Here is a 19,407-nt window from a genome sequence, read left to right as displayed (position 1 = left end):
CGGCAGTGCACCTCATGAGGTGCACTATAGGCATTACTTAAGGTTCTTTGCAGCATGCCTTCGGCCCCTAGCTGCAACCCTTTTCATTCCTTTTACTGTACCTCCTTTCACATCCTCTTTCTTCCATCTGACTTTCCGCCCTCTCCTAACAATTGATTCATAGCGCAACTGCGAGGTTTTCCTCCTGTTACACCTTTTTACTGTCAATTTCCATTTCAGCGCTGAATGACCACATAGGTCCCAGTGCTTGGCCTTTGGCCTAAATTCTACATTCACTACTCTAGGTAAGATCTTTCTCGCGCTTTCTCTTCCGCAAATCTCCGGCCTCTCACCTACTACTTCTAGGTCCTCCAAATATTCTGGTGCCCACAGCTGACACTATTTTAAGTTCCAAGCTTTGCTGCTGAACCCAGGTATTCAATACCTAGTTTCGAAGTAATTCACAGAGCACCTTCACAGTTACTTTGTTCACTTTGGTTTTATGCACAGCCCTCCACAGGGATAATTCCCTCTCTGGAGGACCCTTGTACGCTTTCAAAATAAGGTGCTTCTTATATTCTATAATTGTCTTTCAGCGTTTTCTCGTCATTATTGTAGCTCCTGCGGAATAGAAGAGTCTTTAGTTTTTTTTTTATTTGTTTTCTTCTTGTATGCTAGTTTTATTTCCTACGTACTGTATGTTTATTAAATTGCATAGAAGATTATTATTCAAAGCCATGATCAGTATTATTTTTCACCTTTGACATATTCTTTATATACTGTCCACATATTGCCATCACATGTTTTATGTTTAGTATCACTGCAGTCTTTCTTTACACAATTTTTACATTTGAAGATGGTGCTAGCACATTCATTTGATTTGTGATTTTCACCACAGCTAGGGCAAGCTTGGTCATTTCTACAATTTGTTGAGCTATGACCAAATGCCTGACATTTATAGCATTGATGACAGGGCATGTAACAGTCGTATACTTTGCAATGGCTAAACAGTGTACACAATTTGTCACCTCTATCATAGATAGCCTTTCGTATTTGTGGTGTGCATTTGATGATATAGTGTTTATATTTGTCATCTTTGGCTATCATTTCCTTTACAATTTTCAGGTCGTCATTTTCGGAAATGAGGTTACCTAGCCATGGATTTTTCTTGACAATGTTATCAACAATGTCATCTTCACCCTTCGGGACATAGAATACTTTCATTACATCACTAGTTTTTTTAGCCGAATCCTGAATAAACTTTGTTAATATCTCTGTTTTCTTTTATTTCTTCAAGTTCATCTTCAATGAGTTTTTCGTGTGTTCTTTGTTCAGACCTCTTGCAATTATTACATATGTATAATACGTTGTCACCACGAAGTATGGGTGTGTATCTGACCTCGATACCTGAACATTCATAGTGGAACCATGCATCACATTTCACGGCAACTTCCTTCATCATCAACTTCCTCAAAGCAATGCCCGCAGGTTGATGACTCTCTCTCTTTGGGTTGATTCATCCATCTCCAGTATTTTCTTTAGTGTTCCACCTTTCCGTGCTGCTTTGATAATTATGAGATAATGTCACCAGGTGATAGTTGTTGGGATTGACCACCAGTACCCACGTCTGTTCGCATGCTGTACCAAAATTGGGTCAGACCCAGCAATGTCTTGAGCATAATTTACTTTATTAGATAGTCTTTTTACAATGCGACAGCTGTGCTTTTGTCTATCATACTATTGACATGATCTTTTGATGCTTTTAAGAGAAAGCTAACCAGAACTTGAGTGCTTTATTTAATTTGTTGGTGGCCTATTGTTTCTATAGTCATGGCCAGATTTAATCAGTTACTGTATTCGCCAAGGTTTGGTACGAGAACCATGCTATGTTTACCAAATGGAAAACCTTAGGCTTTTAAGAGAAGGCAAGTCAGTGCCAAGGTGACTTGCCGTATTCATTCCATTAGTGGCTTTTTTGGTAGGTGGTGTGGGGTGTGCTATTTAGCATATATCCACATTATAAAGTTCCTTTACTCTTACCTGTGGAAAAGGAAAGATGTTCTTTTAATATGTGAACTAACATCCCATTTTTGTCGTTTTTATGCTGTTCGCCATTCTGCGAAATAGTGCCGTACAGCATCAAATTAATAAGGGAGAGGAACAGTCACACATCCATTGTGGGGAAAAAAAATGCTGCATATCATTTGTAAGACATTACGATCTTTTGTACCCCAGTACCTTCTGCCTCTACAATGGCTTCAGCCTAGTAAATATCCTTAATGGCGTATAAATGAGTCTCTCATTTTCATTTCGTGGGAAGGGGGCTTTCCCTATAAGCCAGAACTTCACTGTTGAAACTGGGTTTAACCATCAGGTTCAATAGTCAGTCAAGGAGGGGTGGCCCCCTCCGCCGTCTTGGCCTTGCTTGTCACTCACATCAAAAGTGCATCAGCAATAAATAAATTCTCCGGGTAATCTTGTGTTTATTTTACCTACACATATTGTACTGTTCTCCCTAGGATGGTGTGAAGGACGTGTAGAAGTCTTCATCTCTCCTTTATCATTATCCCGAATTACTTATGGAACTTCTATAATCTCCATCATGGTATAATTTTTCCTCTGTATACTGCCATCTAATTCCTAATATTCTTCTTAAAGCTTGTTCACTTTTTAGCAAAACATTGCACTAGACTATGTATACACCTTACTTGTACTGTATACAATTTCAGTCTACAGCATTTGATATCCAGATCTTTTGCAGCCTGTCTATTGTTTGATTTGCCTTTTTAGTTTTCCACTAAATTCCAGTTCAGAACCCCTACTGGATATTATTGTTTTTAAATATTTGAGACTCTCATTAATAATTTCCATTTAGTGTCGTTCATTCCTTTGTGCCTACTCTTGTCGTCATTATTTCTATTCCCTTAGATATACAGTAGGTTTCTATTTTTACTCTATAGATATGAGACGGATTCTATTAAGCAAGATCTGCAAATCTTGCAGTGTTTTTTTTTAATTAACTCAGCATCATCTACATATTCTAAGTTTCTATTGTTATTCCAGTCAAAACTTCTCTTCCATCTCCAAACACTTTTTTATTATAAAATCCTTGCAAAAAGCGCAAAAAGCAATCAGAAAAGGTGACATAACATTCTCTTGTAGCACTCCACTATTTACTGTCAATTTGTGTAACATGACCATTCAACATTAACTTTGCACCTGCTTCTTTATGGATAGTTTCAATTAGCTGTACATACTTAACAGGACTACCAAGTGTAGCAAGACTTTCCATGATTCTAGTTTGTGGATGGTGTCAATGCATTCTAGTTATCAACTAAAACATTAGCAGGGGATTTTTAAATTCCATGTGCTGCCGCACAGTGCCTCAACAAGAATTTTGCTATATTACTCAAGGCATTAATTTCTATTTCTTTTTCTAATCAACAGGATTACTAAATAAGTTATTCCATAATGTACATCATCTATCACCAATAGGTGATTTTAATATCTATAGTCTTACTCTGTGCTATATCTACCACTCAACAAAAAGTGCATGATTTTGAAATGGGCATTTAACAAATGGCGGTTGTGCTGTTAGTGCACCTCATGTGGTGCGTAGGCATTACTTATGGTTCTTTGCAGCGTTCCTTTGGACCACAGCTGCAACCCCTTTCTTTCCTTTTACTGTACTTTCATTCATATTTTCTTTCTTCTGTCTTACTTTCCACCCTCTCCTAACAAAGGATTCGTAGTGCAACTGTGAGGTTTTCCTCTTGTTACACCTTTCAAACCTTTTTACTGTCAATTTCCATTTCAGTGTTGAATGACCTCATAGGTCCCAGTGCTTGGCTTTGGCATAAATTCTATTCTATTCTACACACTGGCATGCCACCTCTTCTTACGTTGAGTGCAGAAATTGGTAATCCTCAGATCTGACACACCTGCTCTCAGGCTCAACATCCAGAAGCAGACATGAAAATCAAGGTTCAACAAGTAAAACAAGAAGAATAAATACAATAATTTAATTCTTCATTTACCAAGCACAATTTTCAAGAGTAACTTTTTTAAATGACCGAAATGTAAATACTGTACTGTAATGTATCACTACCACTCTGGGACTTGGCAAAAATTGATCTAAAATGAACTGTGGTTATCACAAAAATAAAAGGTGGGCAAAAGCTGGTTAATATCCTCTGACACACTGAGTACCCAGCATTTTTAATTCTGTTCTGAACTGAAATTCCATCAGCATACAGATCCAATCCAAATGATTTGTGCTAATGATATATTCATATATGTATATACAGTACACATACAAGATAGACTATAAAGTACATAAATACTTCATAAAGTTGCACTTCATACATACACCATATTCTAATATTTCAACTCTTGACAACTTACATGCATCTTTGGACAAAAGATTTCAAACTTTAAACCATTGTATATCCTAAACAAATCAAGTCAAGATTATTATATCTTGCTGCTATACTACTGTATATCACTGATATCTAAATATTAAGAGCTAAAGAGATCAAATTTCAATAAATAATGGAGTGAGATACGATTTGTTTTGTATACTCAGGAGCCACTGCAGCCTGTTATCCATTGGCTAGGAAAATTACTATATGTTAATCTGGCAAAAGAAGTCAATTGCTTCCAAACTGGAACACTGAAAAAATGCTTACAAATTAAGTATAAAAGCCACCTATGGTAAAAAATTAAAAATCTATTGCTACATTAAAGATTATGCACTAAAGGATACCCATAATAAGTTTTGGGTTTTGGGTAAGTTGTATGCAGAAATGTCAAATCATCACAATCCATTTTAAATATCTGATACAATCATAATTAAAAATCAGATAATTTTACTAAGAATCCCCACCAAGAGCTCAGTCATCATTGTTTCCTAAAGTAATGCAACCAAGTTCAACTCTATATTTCACAATTCACAAAAAATGAACCATATGAAAACTTGATGATTCAAAACACGTTACAAATACAGCACTGTCTAAGGTTTTTGTTTGGGCATTTCCACCAGGAATCTCAAAAGGATGCATGATGGCATAAGAATTATAAGTTATAAAAGACACTAATGAGATTCTGTAATTTAAGTATCAGTTTTCACTGTAGCCCTAATGTTTTCCAAGTCAATGCAAAGTACACAGGAAAGCTAGGAAGTTTGGAAAAATGTCAGGCCGGAAAAATTATCCTCACCAAACTTTAGGAATTTAATATTCATTATGCCACCCTGACTCCATTTAAGAATCAAGTAACCAAAGTTTTTTTTTTGTTCTTTTCTTGCCTTGAAATGAGATAAAGTATGTAAACTTTTAATAGTCACAATAATCTGGTTGGATTTTCAACTATGCATGCTTAGCACACACAAGGATAATATATAAATATAAATATCTACTATTAGGATAACGGCAACTTAAAGAGTAGATTAAGGGACTTGGTGGAAGTACCATAAATTTACATATACATTATAAGATATAAGAAAAACTGACAGGTTGTACATAGTCAATGTCCCCGACCACTGTGCCCAGTGACAGAGGAATGGGCTGCTTGAAGATTTATTCATTCTAAAATTAATGTAAAACATTGTGCACTAGTTGCAAATAACATGCAGATAGCTCTTTTAAATATAAATAATTTAATTCACAATTAAACTTTTTGAAAGTCCTTCAAGGTCCTAAAATTAGATAATTAAAAAGTAAGATTACTGTAAAGCTGCTCATGCTGTAGGACCAATGATAACATCTAATACCAGCTGCAACTCTAATACAGTATTAGTACCTCAATTGTCTGAATTAATACATCCAAGGCACTCACAGATAAAGGAAGTTTGCAGATACTGCCGAAAAAAAAAAAACTCCCTGGATGTAAAACAGAAACTTTGTAACCTTTTGTTTCCTATTTTGTCACTACACAGTACTGTAAATGCTTACAAACAATACAGTATACTAAACTGTCCAGAACTTTACACAAATGCTGAAATTCATTATATGGCACTCAAAATGCAAGGAGAAGAAGAAAAGAAAGTAGGGTACTGTATATAATACAGTGCACTACAGTACTGTACATTATCAGGTAAGGTTCACTACAAAAATAAAAACCAAACTGTTTGGTATACCTTATATAAAATATATAACAATTTTAACATTGAAATTCTCTCTCTCTCTCTCTTTCCTGTGAGCAATGCCAAAACTGCTTGTGAGCAGGGTTTATAAGTACACCTACCCCTCCTCCTCTACAACCTGTTTCTCCAGGAGGTCACAAAGTGATAAACTGGTTGCAAGACTGCTCTCCCAGCCATTGAAACTTCTGTGACATAGTAATGACACATCTCTATCAGCCACTCACAGGTGATAAACAAAATAACGTTATGTATAACACTTGCTTTCAAGCAAATAGAAGTTGCAAAAGCTTTTATGCAAAAGAGTGCCTCTCAGCCCTCTCCCCAACTGCACACAATTACTCTGGTCTATCCCCTCACAATACCCCTTCATCAGTGTTCTATATCACCACTGTAAACCAAACAGAAGGATTTTTATTCATTGTATATATCTACCGTACATATACATTGTGATGGGATGCAACTGCTTGTGTATACAGTAGTGCCAAGTTGTGGATACTGTATTTGCAGATAACTGAGGTAATGCTCTGTATTTGACGCTGATGGAAATTTTAATTTGCTATCTACATTACTAAAAATTTCCCTGCCATTTGAAAGCTGCAATCTGACCACACAAAGGTATGCACAATTAAATAAATCAATTAAAACACTGACTGAAGCAAAGATCTACAAAGACAATTAAAACTGAAAATTTAAAATGAAACCTCAATAATCTATGAACTCTTGAAGAACTGACATGAACACCACTTCAAAAAATAGTAAGAGGAAGACTATGAACTAGTTTCTTGTAGTAAAGAAAATGACATCATCATCTCCCTTATTTGAGTTTTAGCATTTGTGACATTTTTCAAGTTTTAGCATTTGTGACATTTTTCAAAGTTTTTGCATTTGTGACATTTTCTAGAGTAAAAGTGGTTATTCCACAAAGATCTTTCTATGCTTGCAGTAAGAATACAACAGTTCACAAAAATAAGTCATAAAAATGCGAATGAGGGAATGACCTTACAAAAATCTTTACATTTGTTTTTGCGAACAGAAACTGAGTAGTATGTAAATTATGCCTCATATGCCTGTCTAAGTGGAGAGAACACTGAATCACTAGTCACACATGATAAGATATGCAGAGTTGGAAAAGGGACAAGACATTCAAATATGAGAAGACCATTTTACTTACTCTTAAGATCAGCAATGAACCGATCAGAGTAGGATACAGTCACCTGAACAAACATAATATATTTGTATCCATTATATATGCAAATTGTTTTGAATATTTTAATGTACTCATTCAAAATACTGTGTCATACTTCCTTCAGCCATCAATTAATTATCTGGAAAATCTGTCCAACTGGAGGTCATGTTTAAGTTGGATATTGATACAGAACTAAGATTCCTACGTAGTTAAAAGTCAATTTCTTGTACTCATAGTGGTGTTAAGTTATCCTATTGCCATAACCTTGGATAAAATTAATGTAAACAAAATCTACATGTAAAAAGTCTTGAATGCTTACTGCAAACTGGTTGGCTGGTTTCAGTGCCAATGAATAAAATGTGAATTAATAAACCATACTGCCTACCATTATGGTCCTCTCAGCAAATATCCATGAACATATGAGTTGCGACTTTTAGATAACATACAGAAAACTTGGCAGATATGCCCAAAGACCTACCACAAAATCTGATAAAATACTGGAAAAGTTTGATGCAGTGCTTAAATGAAACATTGTGCCTAGGTGAATATTACATTGCTCTTCTTTAAACTTGAGCACATTATTAAACTGCGAAGATTCCATACTTGAGTGAGGTAGGCCTACTAACCTATAACCTAAAGTTCCTCTGCTGACAAAAGAAAAATATATGTTTCTTAAGGATATAAGGAGAACAATTATCAGGTTGAAAAATGGAGACTCCATGTGTTGATAGGTTTACAAGTAAGATGCTGTGGTATGGTGTGATAGTGTGACAAGTGGCTGGCTAAGGTACGTTTGGATGAGGAAAAGACTCTGAAGGTAGGGGTGTGAGGAATAATTGTTCCAGTGTATAAAGGTAAAGGTGATGGAGCTAAATGTGAGATTTATAGGGCAAACCTTGGAGTAAATAGGATGCAGCATGGTTGACGAATACAAATAATACAGTATTGATTGGAGACAGTGAAGAGAAACTGCTGAAACTAATAAAAGAGTGCGAGTCCTTTGGAAGAAGAGAATGCTGAAAGTAAACCTTACACAAGCAAGAGCATGAGTGAGGTACTGTAAACAGAAACCAGGAAGATGGAGCAATGAATGTTAATATGGGTGGTGGAAGACTAGAAGGAGTCGATTTGTAATAGTATTTGTGAGTAAATATGACACGAAAGTAGTGTGGGAGAAGAAGCAAGTCACAAAATAAGTGAAGCAAAAAAGGTAGCAGGGTTTGTGCAAAAGATTAGTAGAGACTTGAATTTTCTATGGAAGCAAAAGATGAAATGTATGTAGAGACTATTTAGCCAATTCTATTTGAAGAAAATGAAGCATGGAAGCTGAATACAAATGAATGAAAAATGGTTGTAATTTATCCAGAGGAAATGTGCGCACATGTGGCGAAAGATGTCATAGGGTGAGAAATGTAGAGATACACAGAAGTGGTAAAAGGGTTAGCTCAAGTTAAAGGATGGATCACAGTATTTTGAGATGATGTAAATAAGCTAGAGAAATGAATGTCAATATGGATGCAGAGACTATGGAAGCATACAGTTATTTGTGAGTAATGGAAGATAATGAGACAACAGTAAGACAACAAGCATGGTTAAACTTGGCTGCCTCCTACCCAAAGGTAAAGAAGTACTCTCTGTCCACTTAGACTGGGAAATACAACATTAGTTAAAGAAAAAGGTTTGAAAAGAACACTGATATGTCAAGCAATATGCCTACTAAATATTATTCAGTTAAAGAGTGGCAATTACATTATCAATATGATAAACATAATTTTGCCAGTTTTGCTTAAATTTATATTAGATAATCATTATCATCTAACCTGGTTCATGTCCAACATACTTGAAAGAAAATGCATAGTAGATACATACAGCTGAAGGACAAAAGATTAAAAATTATTTAAATCAATATGTACATGCATAATTAAGCAAAAAGTCTAATAATTAAAATGTAAGTGACTACATACTGAAGGAAATATTGATAATGCAACACCTCACAAAACTTTGATAATAAAAATAAACAACACCGAATTATTTCACAATTCATCTTCAGCATTATGTATATCACTCATAACTTTTTGTCTGAAGAAACATAACTTGCAAAGTCTAAAACTTTAAAAATGATCTTTTTCACTGACATAAAATTTGATTCTGGAAACATGGTTAATTCATAAACTATTCTATCCAATACAAATGCTGATCAAAATCTCTTGAGGAACTTTTGGGGGTATTTCAAAAGATCATACTTGACATCTCTCAAAACTCTGATATGTCTGACACAAGGCTTTGCTTGTCTAGCTTTCTAATAATGTCTTTTTATTAAATTATTCAAAGTACATGGATAGCAGCTTTCTAGATAAGTTAGTGTACCTGCCAATGGAATAATAGTACAGTATCTTAAATGCCTGGCCCTCTATTGGATGTTTCTTTATTACGATTCTATTATATCACTATCAAAAATTTTGCTTAGGTTAGCAAACTTACACTAAATATTTTCTCAGGGATTTCAACAAGCTTCTCTTCTGGTTCTTCCTGCATAAACTCACTTTATAACTTTTTTCACAATGCACTATAAAAACAGCTATAACAGACATGAGTGGTCTTAACTGTCCCTAAAATTCCAATCTGCTTTGACACTATATATCCTCTTCTTTCTGTATAAGACCATGAATACATAAGATATTCATGCTGGTTCTGTCACTCAGAAATACAATATACTGTAGCATGTTTCCTGTATAAGTAATATTCTTGAATGTTTATGTACCAACAAATTCTTCAAGCATACCCTGTATCTAGAAGTCTGACTCTGTGGCCTGGTTAAACTACTATACAGTACAAATATATAGACATCTGTATAGTTGTAATGGCTCTTTCATATCAATCTTTTACATTCTTTTCAATTCAGCAAAGGGACGAAATTTGCTACTAAATGCCACACACTGTCACTTCCATTTTTACTGTATCTCCTACGATGCATGAAATGGAGATGCCCAAAAGGCTGTAAAATGATTAAGATTGAGAGCTAACAGGCAAGAGAAATGATATTCCAATTTTCTTTGAAAACATCATATCTAAGGACATCCATATCAGGGTTAGGGCATTTTTTCCATGTTTGTGACATAGTGACTTTGAAATTATGTTAATGTCATAACCATTTGTGTCATATAATCAGAGGCAATGAGGTGCCTTACCATCAAATTTCACAAAGATCTGATGAAAAACAGTGAACAACAACAACAATAATAATAATAATAATAATAATAATAATAATAATAATAATAATAATAATAATAATACACTTTAAAAACCTTATATGAAATTTTTTTTTATTTAGATATTTTCTTGATTATGTGAGGTTAAGTTTGGTGAATCTAATAATGTCAGGAATGTTGTGCATTGTATCATCCTGACCATAAAAGGATTGTTATAGTAGCCTATGGCTGTACATATTATAAAACCCTCAATTTAGAGTACATATCACATGAAAATGTCTGTTAATTGCAGTATAAAGGAAATGTAAATAATTCTAATTACACAATTAGGAACAATCTTAGAACATAATACGAGGCAACACTTGTGTACAGTAACTGCAAAATGATGCTAATAAGTGGCACTTACAAAATAAGGAAGACCAACAAGCATGTGACTTTGCTACTTTCCTTAGGTAATCTTTGATTGTTTTTAAACTTTCTAAACTCTAAAAGAAGACATATTTTGTCAAATGTCAACCTTATATACCTTTCAAACTTCAGATACATATTCAAGACAATCCAACAAACATTGCTCTTTTCTTAACTACTTCCACAAACCAAATTACAGGACTATTATAATTTCGGTAAAAAAAGAAATTCAACTTGCCTACTATGGTATTAAAAATATGCATAAAAAAAAATCATTTGCGGAATAGCCGCTTACTTGTAACAACAACCAATAAATGTGACAACAAGACTTAGAAAGAAAAAGTCAAAAAGCCGTCTTCTGTATTCAACCTAATCTACAGAACCATTTCAAAGAATAAATCAACCATTTTAATATTTTAGAGGATTGTGCTTATTTATTTATGCCTATCATGACTCTCATCACTGCCAAAACTGGAATGCTCTGCTTATTCAAATGAATGGCTGGTGATGGTTAACTACTTTCATACTGTTCACAAAGATATGGGAAGGGCATGAGCTGAGTAAAAACCTTGCAAACCGTTGCTGCTGGTGCAGATTTGTCATCATTAAAGAGGGATTTCTGTTCAAAATAATGTACTGTGCTTGTAATTTAAACCACTGAAATACAAGTGACTGAAAAAATAATGCACACAATACTTTTACATGTAGTAATTCACATACAGACAGGATAACTGATCTGACTGATAGCTATCCTTACACAGATTACCAAATTTTTTAGAAATTTACTTGCTATCACTTACAAACACATAATTTACATAGACCGTCTTCGCACTCCTCGCAAATCCTAGACATGCCATTCTTGGTATAAAAAAATGTCTACTGGCTGGCTGGAAGTACAATACACGTGTCCCCGCTGACTCCAGGTTTCAGCCAGTTAAATCCTCACTTCTCATGTCCTGTCTTACTTTCAGCCAGCTCCTTCCTAGACTTAGCCTTATCTTTTTTTTGCTTTACAGTATTTTATTCCTTTCCCATTAACCCTTTCGCTTACCGATGACATATAAGAACATCATCCAAATTTAAGTCCTTCGCTTGCTGATGATGTATATGAACCTCATCCAAATTTAAGTCCTTCGCTTACCGATAACATATATGAACATCATCCAAATTTAAGTCCTTTGCTTACTGATGACGTATTCAAACATCAAAAAAAAAAAAAAAAAGATTACTTATAGAATATGTAATCAGCTGCAAAATGAAACAAAATTGAGCAGTCTACCTTGAAAACTGTCGGAGATATGTGTCTTTTGAACAAATGAAGGTATAAACATTTTTATGCTTACCACGTGAGTCACTGCCACTGCCCACAGACACAATTGTCATGACAGTCATATGCGAAAGGGTTAATTCAAACAGCTATTTTTCTTCTGTGACCATCTTTCCCTCTTCTGTTCACGCATTTGGAAATTTAGTGGATAACGTAATAAATTTTAGGGAATTATCTTAAATTATTGTCTGTTTCAATGTGCCATGTCACTTAGGCAATAAAATAGTCTTTAAAGCACTGGATTTCTCTCCTAATCTCAAGTCCACAGACTCTCAGACAGATATTTTATCTCAATCACCTATTCTGGGTTTTTCTAAAGCAGCTTGATCCTCCTCCTCAACTGTAATATGAGCTAGTTAAATGATAGTTTTGTCCACGAAACATCTGGATCTGTTATATTTCATCTGGTTTAGTTTATGGCCAAAGAAGCTTAGCTGACAAGTTAAGGTCTCATCATCATTAGTATCTCTCACAAAAATTATTGGAGTACGTGGAGACACTTTCATTGTGAAATTTCAAAACAAATTAAACAGGAATATTCATGAGGTCCAGCCTTTGTTCAAAATGTGTACAACATCACTAAGCATTATCCATCTAGTGTGAGTGTCAAAATACCAAATTACTTTCCCTTGGAGTCTGTCATACAGCCAATGTAAATAAACCCCTGAAAATTATTGGAACTTAATTAGAGCCACATTATACTCACTTCTTTGGCAGTGACTGCCACAATAATGACAGCATAAAGATAATTATAGCTGTTACTCTCACCTTAAGCTGCAAAACTGTGGCTGCTTTAAAGGACTCGTTCAAGTTTTTGTGCAGGGTTAATCCTCGCTCATAAAATGGCAACCCCCATGCAAGCGAAGTGTGCAAGTGGCTGTCCACATAACATAATTCTCTCATTTTGTCCTTTCTGTATCTTCCCCTCTGCTGTCAATATCTTGCCACTGTGCCATTCCAGGTTGCCGTGATAGAGCCGCTACGAAGATTGGAAGCCTTACGTGACACGGCGGCCATATTGGACACTGAGGCGCTCTTGCCTCGGCGTCACCCGGGTGCGCCTGGATTCGACCTCAGACAGTTATTAGCCTTACTAGCGAACGGACATATACTTCTCAATCCACTCATTTCACAGGACTGCCAACCCTTGCTCCACATGTTGTATCCCAATTCAGATAACTGGATAGTGGCTTTGGATGCCTACGGTAAGCCTCGGACAAACTCAAGTATTTTGCCGGCCTGTTTTTCCTCCTATTGACATATTTCTTGACTTTAAAGAACCCCTCCAAGTATACCCCGTGCTAACCACATGTATTTCTCTCTCTCCATTCATCCGTAAGCCCTCCTTTTGTTCCCTTAGTCAATCCTTTTCTCAGCCTGCCACCCATTGTTTGCATGCTAGTCTAATTCCAATTTGTGAACAGTGCAATATAACTGAGTTTTGATTGGTTGTGCCATTCGTGGGCATGTTGTTAGTTAGAGAATCTTTAGTATTTCAATTGCATGGTATTAGGGCTTCAATTTTGCCAATCCTATAGTTAATTCGACTCCTCTCTCTTTTAGAAAGATGCTTTTGTCGTGAGTGACCAAGGAAACTCTCAGCTCGCCCCTTCGTTTGTCGTCTGGACCAATCCATGTGTGATGAGGGATTTCATCTTTTATGGCACCGCCGAATCTTTATAATCTCAGCTTTATTATTATTCGCGTGTGCCCCTAATATCAATTTGTAAACTGTTGTTAATAACTGCTGAGTAAATGTAATTAATCGTTAACTGAGTATAATTACGCCTTGCAGTAACTTGACTAAAAAGAGTAGCTAAGGTTAGTACAGTAATCTTCTTTTTCCATTTTTCTCAGTTTTTTTGTATTACAGTACTGTACTGTCAACCATTTTATAGCGTTCCGTTGCTTGGCCAAGGCTGGTGAGTAACACCGGCGATCTTGCTTCAGATATAATTGTAGAAATTCCCCAAGTAAAAACGCAGACGTAAATTAAAAACAATAAAACACGAGCTGAGGTTTTAGTCACGTGTGATAAAATGCACTTAAAATCCACGCTGTTCAGGTTAGCAAATCATATCGTATCGTAGTCTTAGCAATTTTCAATATTTCGTGCATATTTACACTGATTAAAGTGTTATTTTTGTGATTAATGCATGTTATATTTTTATTTGTGACATAAGATCCGTTTTACTGCTTGAGTCAGGAGTTAGTCCATTTCAGCCGAGCATTTGTACACGTAAGCAAAGGCCAAACCTGGTTTAGCCCGTGTTCGATCAGTAGAAAGTTAACGGCTAGAACGGAGATTTTGTGTCCGAACCCTACGCTGTTCTTGCATACTATAATTTTAACTAGGGTGCATGCTTGCAAAGTTAGCATTTATTTGCTGGGATTGAATGTTCGGACGAGCATCATTTCATAAAAATGCAAAATTTTTGGTATAACAAAACCATTTTCATGAGCTTTGGCCTTGAAGGAAAAATTTTCTCGGGTTATAAGTTAGGTAATGTAAATTCATGCATGCTATTCATATTTTACTTTCAATTTTAGTGTGACAGGCATATACACTTAGCTAGGGAACGTTTATTGACGTATTATATTAGAATCGTTAAACTGAGAGAGAGAGAGAGAGAGAGAGAGAGAGAGAGAGAGAGAGAGAGAGAGAGAGAGAGAGAGAGAGAGAGAGAGAGAGAGAGGTTCTGTTCTCTTAAATATTACTTAGGGTGTTAGATATTGATTTTACTAAGCAGTTCTATTTAGAATTTTATATTCTCAGACGAATTGCTTAGCCTATCCCCCCTTGTGTTGCTAACCTATCAATTTAAAGCACAGGCTACTCTTTTACTGGGCTTCTAATTCCTATATATACAGTACATTATAAATTTGCAATTTGCACTTTGCCAAATCCATTAACTGCCTTGTACTTCTTAAACTAACTACACTTACGTGCTACTCCATTCTTGTGTCCTTACACACCTATTTGTACTTACTGAACCTAAACTTTGCACCTATGTGCTCCTTTTACCTTTTGTGTTATTAACACAGTACACCCTTGTGGTGCCTGTTGTTGCACTGAATATGCCTTTGATTAAGTTCACTCTGTTCTAATTGAACTACCTGCTCCTGTTACCACTATGTCCATGGGCAGGTTAAGCAAATTCACATAATTATACCTTTGCATTTGTAGATTGTAGGCCTTGAGTCCAAATAATCATACCTTTCCATTTGTAGGCTTTGACCCTTGCATTGTGTTATAATCACACCCTTGCATTCATAGGCTTTGACCCATGCAGCATGTTACAATACTTATACCTTGTCATTTGTAGGTTTTGACCCTTGCATTGTGTTCCAAATACTCAGACTTCTGCACTGTAGACTATGACCCGTGCATTGTATTAATCCTCAAATTTTATTAGTGCCTAGTGCCTTTATCTTAACCTATGTAGTTGTGCTACACATACACTGTAGCCATTACATTTACCTCTGCTGCTCCACTTTATGTGTAGACGAGCTGCACATTTTATACCATCTGCACCCACGTGCCAATCCCATGGAGTGCCACATACTTAGTTCTTCAGAACCATTTTGCCTTGTAAGTGTAGCCTAGGCTGGTGCAGTTCCTTATTTTGCATACACTCTGCCTAGTTCAAAGTGCCTTTTCCATTTCCACACAATTGCTTGCGCTGCCACTAAACTTTTGAGCATTTTTTTGAAAGTGAGATCCCACTCTAAGTAGTGGCAACATGTCTGCCAAGGATTATAAAACCTTCATTGACCTAGGGAAGGGTATAGCCACGAAGGGGTCAGAGCTGACCTACTGCGTCCAGGAGCAAGTCGCTGCCATTAGGAAGGAGAGACAAGAAAAGGAAGAAAGGGAGCGACCAGAGGCAGAGCAGCAGCGACAGCATGAGGTAGCTTTGAAGGAGAAGGAACTCGAGCTCAAGAAATTAAAGCAAGACAGTGCCATGGCACTAGCCCAACACCGAGCCACTAACCCATCCATGGCCTCATCTCATTCCATTATATCAACCATAAAAGGCCTCATCCGTCCCTGGAATGACTCCAAGCCAGGGGAGTGGCTAGAGCATATTGAAACTGTCTTCAATGAGTACTGTACAAGTCTACCAATACTGATAAGGCCATGATCCTAGCCAAACACATGGCAGGAAAGGGACAGGATGCCCTAAATTATTTGGAAAATGGTGATAAAGGACACCTTGAGGCAGTCAGGAAGGCCATAGCAACAGCTTATGAGATCATGCCTGACCGTTGGAGACAAAGATGGCAAGGTCTTCCCAAGGAGGTCGGCCAAACCTGGTCTGACTGGTGCTACAAGAAGACCCGAGCCGTGCAGCGGCGGATCAAAGACCTAATCGAGGAGTCAATTTTAATAAGTCATTGTACTTGATCTCAATGCCCTGGAGTGCAAGGAGTACAAGGACCTATTAAATTGACTCCTTGATTAGGAGTCAATCTAATAAGTCCTTGTACTCCTTGCCCTGGAGTGCAAGGAGTACAAGGACTTATTAAATTGACTCCTCGATTAGAAGTTAATTTATTAAGTCCTTGTACTTCTTCCCCTGGAGCAAGGAGTACAAGGACTAATTAAATTGACTCCTAATCAAGGATTTCCTCCATTATGCACCTGGCCCCTTGGCTCTCTACATTAACGAGAAACAGCCAAGATTGATCACTGACTGCTGCCGCCTGGCTGATGATTACGAGACATACCAACTATCCTCAAGCACCTTCCATATTACTGCCTTGGCCGTCCGACCGAAGAATGGGAACCTCTCAAATCCACCTGTGTGTGTTTATTGCATGAAAATAGGGCATTTAGAATCCCAATGTAAAGCTAAAAGGGGAGCCGTATCAAAGCCCCCTCCTCTAACCAGAACTCCTTGCCTACCCAGACTGTAACCACTCCTTGTAGGGATCATAGCAAGGTTTATTGTCTTAATTGCAAGTATGGGCATTCCCCAAATTTCAAGGATTGTCCCAGAAGGAAACTGCCATCATTGTTGCTTTGGCGGCCACTCATTCATCCTCATTAGGACCCCCAGCTGAAGGGCCTATCTTTGTTGCACCTTCTTGAGGTCTTACCTAAGACAGGTCACCGCTGGGGAGGTTAGGCTGCAAAAGATAGCAGGACTAGTTGGAACCACCTCTGCCTAGGTTGATGCAGCAGCCGAGGCAGTGGCCAACTCAGTGCCTAATTCGCCAATTGATGTAACACCCCCAGTCAAACCAGGTCTAGGTCTAGAGGGTAGTGTATTGCGGCCCCCAATCAAGCCCAAGAGTCTTCTCAGCCTTCTCTGGAGCCACATGCCCAGGTTCCCACTAGGAAACCTGGGCCTAAAGAGAAGAATAGAATAAGAAGGAAGAGGAGTAAGGGGCACAGAAGGCCTAGGTGGTTAACAGAGCCACCGAGCTCTCATGGCACTTGTATTCTATACTCACGGTGCCTTAGCTTAATAGAGCAATCCTAGCCCTTGATCCAGAAAGGATGTCTAGGGTTGTCTCCTACTTTTAATCAGTATTGTTGTATTGAAAGAATTTGTTTTGTAATGAATTACGTCTGTTCTTTAGCCCACAGCTGAGGACATACTGTACCTCGATGTATTTTGTTGCATTCCAGCATATCCCTTGTGAAATATTCAATTGAGACACCTAGTTGTATCATATTTAACCTCATTTTGATTATTATTACTAGAGTTTGGGATGCAGCTCAACATACCCACTTGTATTTAGCCTGTTCCTTTATCACAGGGATGTATCATTCACCTGTGAGCTAGTTTATCACTTTGATAGCACTGCATTAGCTAAGTTCTGTGGGGGCATTCACTTAGTAATAGATTTATTTGATTTAGTCAACCCAACAGGCAGTGCCTTCCTTAACCAAAAATAAGCTCATTATTCTTAGCATTAAGTATGGGTATTTCTATGTAAATTTTGTACTACCTATTACATGTTTTATGGTGCATTTAATTAGCAGCCTAGTACTTAACATTATAGTGCTGTGCTAGCATGCGTCTGTGTGAAGTTCAATTAGTTCAACTTTGTGACCTGTGTCAAATTAAATTAATATTCAGGTTTAACCTTTATCCCACAGACAGTACTTCATTTAAATAAGTGCAAGCACGTGCTCTTGGTATTAATAGTGCCATGTTATTCTATGTACGAGAGAGTTTGCTTAGATGGCCAGCCAGCCAAAACCACTTAATTTAGAGTAATTTACACTCGCTCAGGTTAATCCTGTTCTTGCAGACCTTCCATGCTATTAAGGACGAAATATCTACTAATATGAGAGGCTATTTTATGTGCAGGGCTAACCTCCGCTCATAAAATGGCCACCCCCATGAAAACGAAATGCAAATGGCTGTCCACACAACATAATTCTTTCATTTTGTCCTTCCTGTATCCTTCCCCCTCTGCCGTTCTGGGTTGCCACAAGAGTGCTGCTACAAAGATTGCCACAAGAGTGCTGCTACAAAGACTGGAAGCCATACCTGATGTGGTGGCCATATTGGGCACTGAGGAGCTCCTGCCTTGGCGTCACCCAGGCACGCCTGGATTCGACCTCAGACAGTTATTGGCCTTACTAGTGAACGGACGTATACTTCCCTAATTCGCTCATTTCACAGGACTGTCAACCCTTGCTCCATGTGCTGCACCCAATTCAGGATAACTGGATAGTGTCTTTGGATGGCTATGGTAAGCCTCAGACAAGCTCGAGTATTTTGGGGGCCTGTTTTTCCTCCTACTGATATATTTCTCGACTTTAACAGACCCCTCCAGGTATATCCCATGCTCACAAGTGTATTTCTCTCTCTTCATTCATCCATAAGCCCTCCTTTTGTTCCCTTAGTCAATCCTTTTCTCAGCCTGCCACCCATTGTTTGCATGGTAGTCTAATTCAAATTTGTGAATAGTGTGATATAAGTGAGTTTTGATTGGTGCTGCCATTTGAGGGCACTTTGTTAGTTAGGGAATCCTTAGTATTTCAACTGCATGGCATTAGGGCTTCAATTCCTGCCAATCCTACAGTTAATTCAACTCCTCTCTCTTTTAGAAAGATGCTTTTATCGTGAGTGACCAAGGAAACTCTCAGCTTGCCCCTTCATTCGTCGTCTGGACCTATCCACATGTGACGATG

The sequence above is a fragment of the Macrobrachium rosenbergii genome, chromosome 2, assembly GCF_040412425.1.
Source record: "Macrobrachium rosenbergii isolate ZJJX-2024 chromosome 2, ASM4041242v1, whole genome shotgun sequence".
In the NCBI taxonomy this organism is placed as follows: Eukaryota; Metazoa; Arthropoda; class Malacostraca; order Decapoda; family Palaemonidae; genus Macrobrachium; species Macrobrachium rosenbergii.
Note: the sequence above shows the minus strand (reverse complement) of the source record.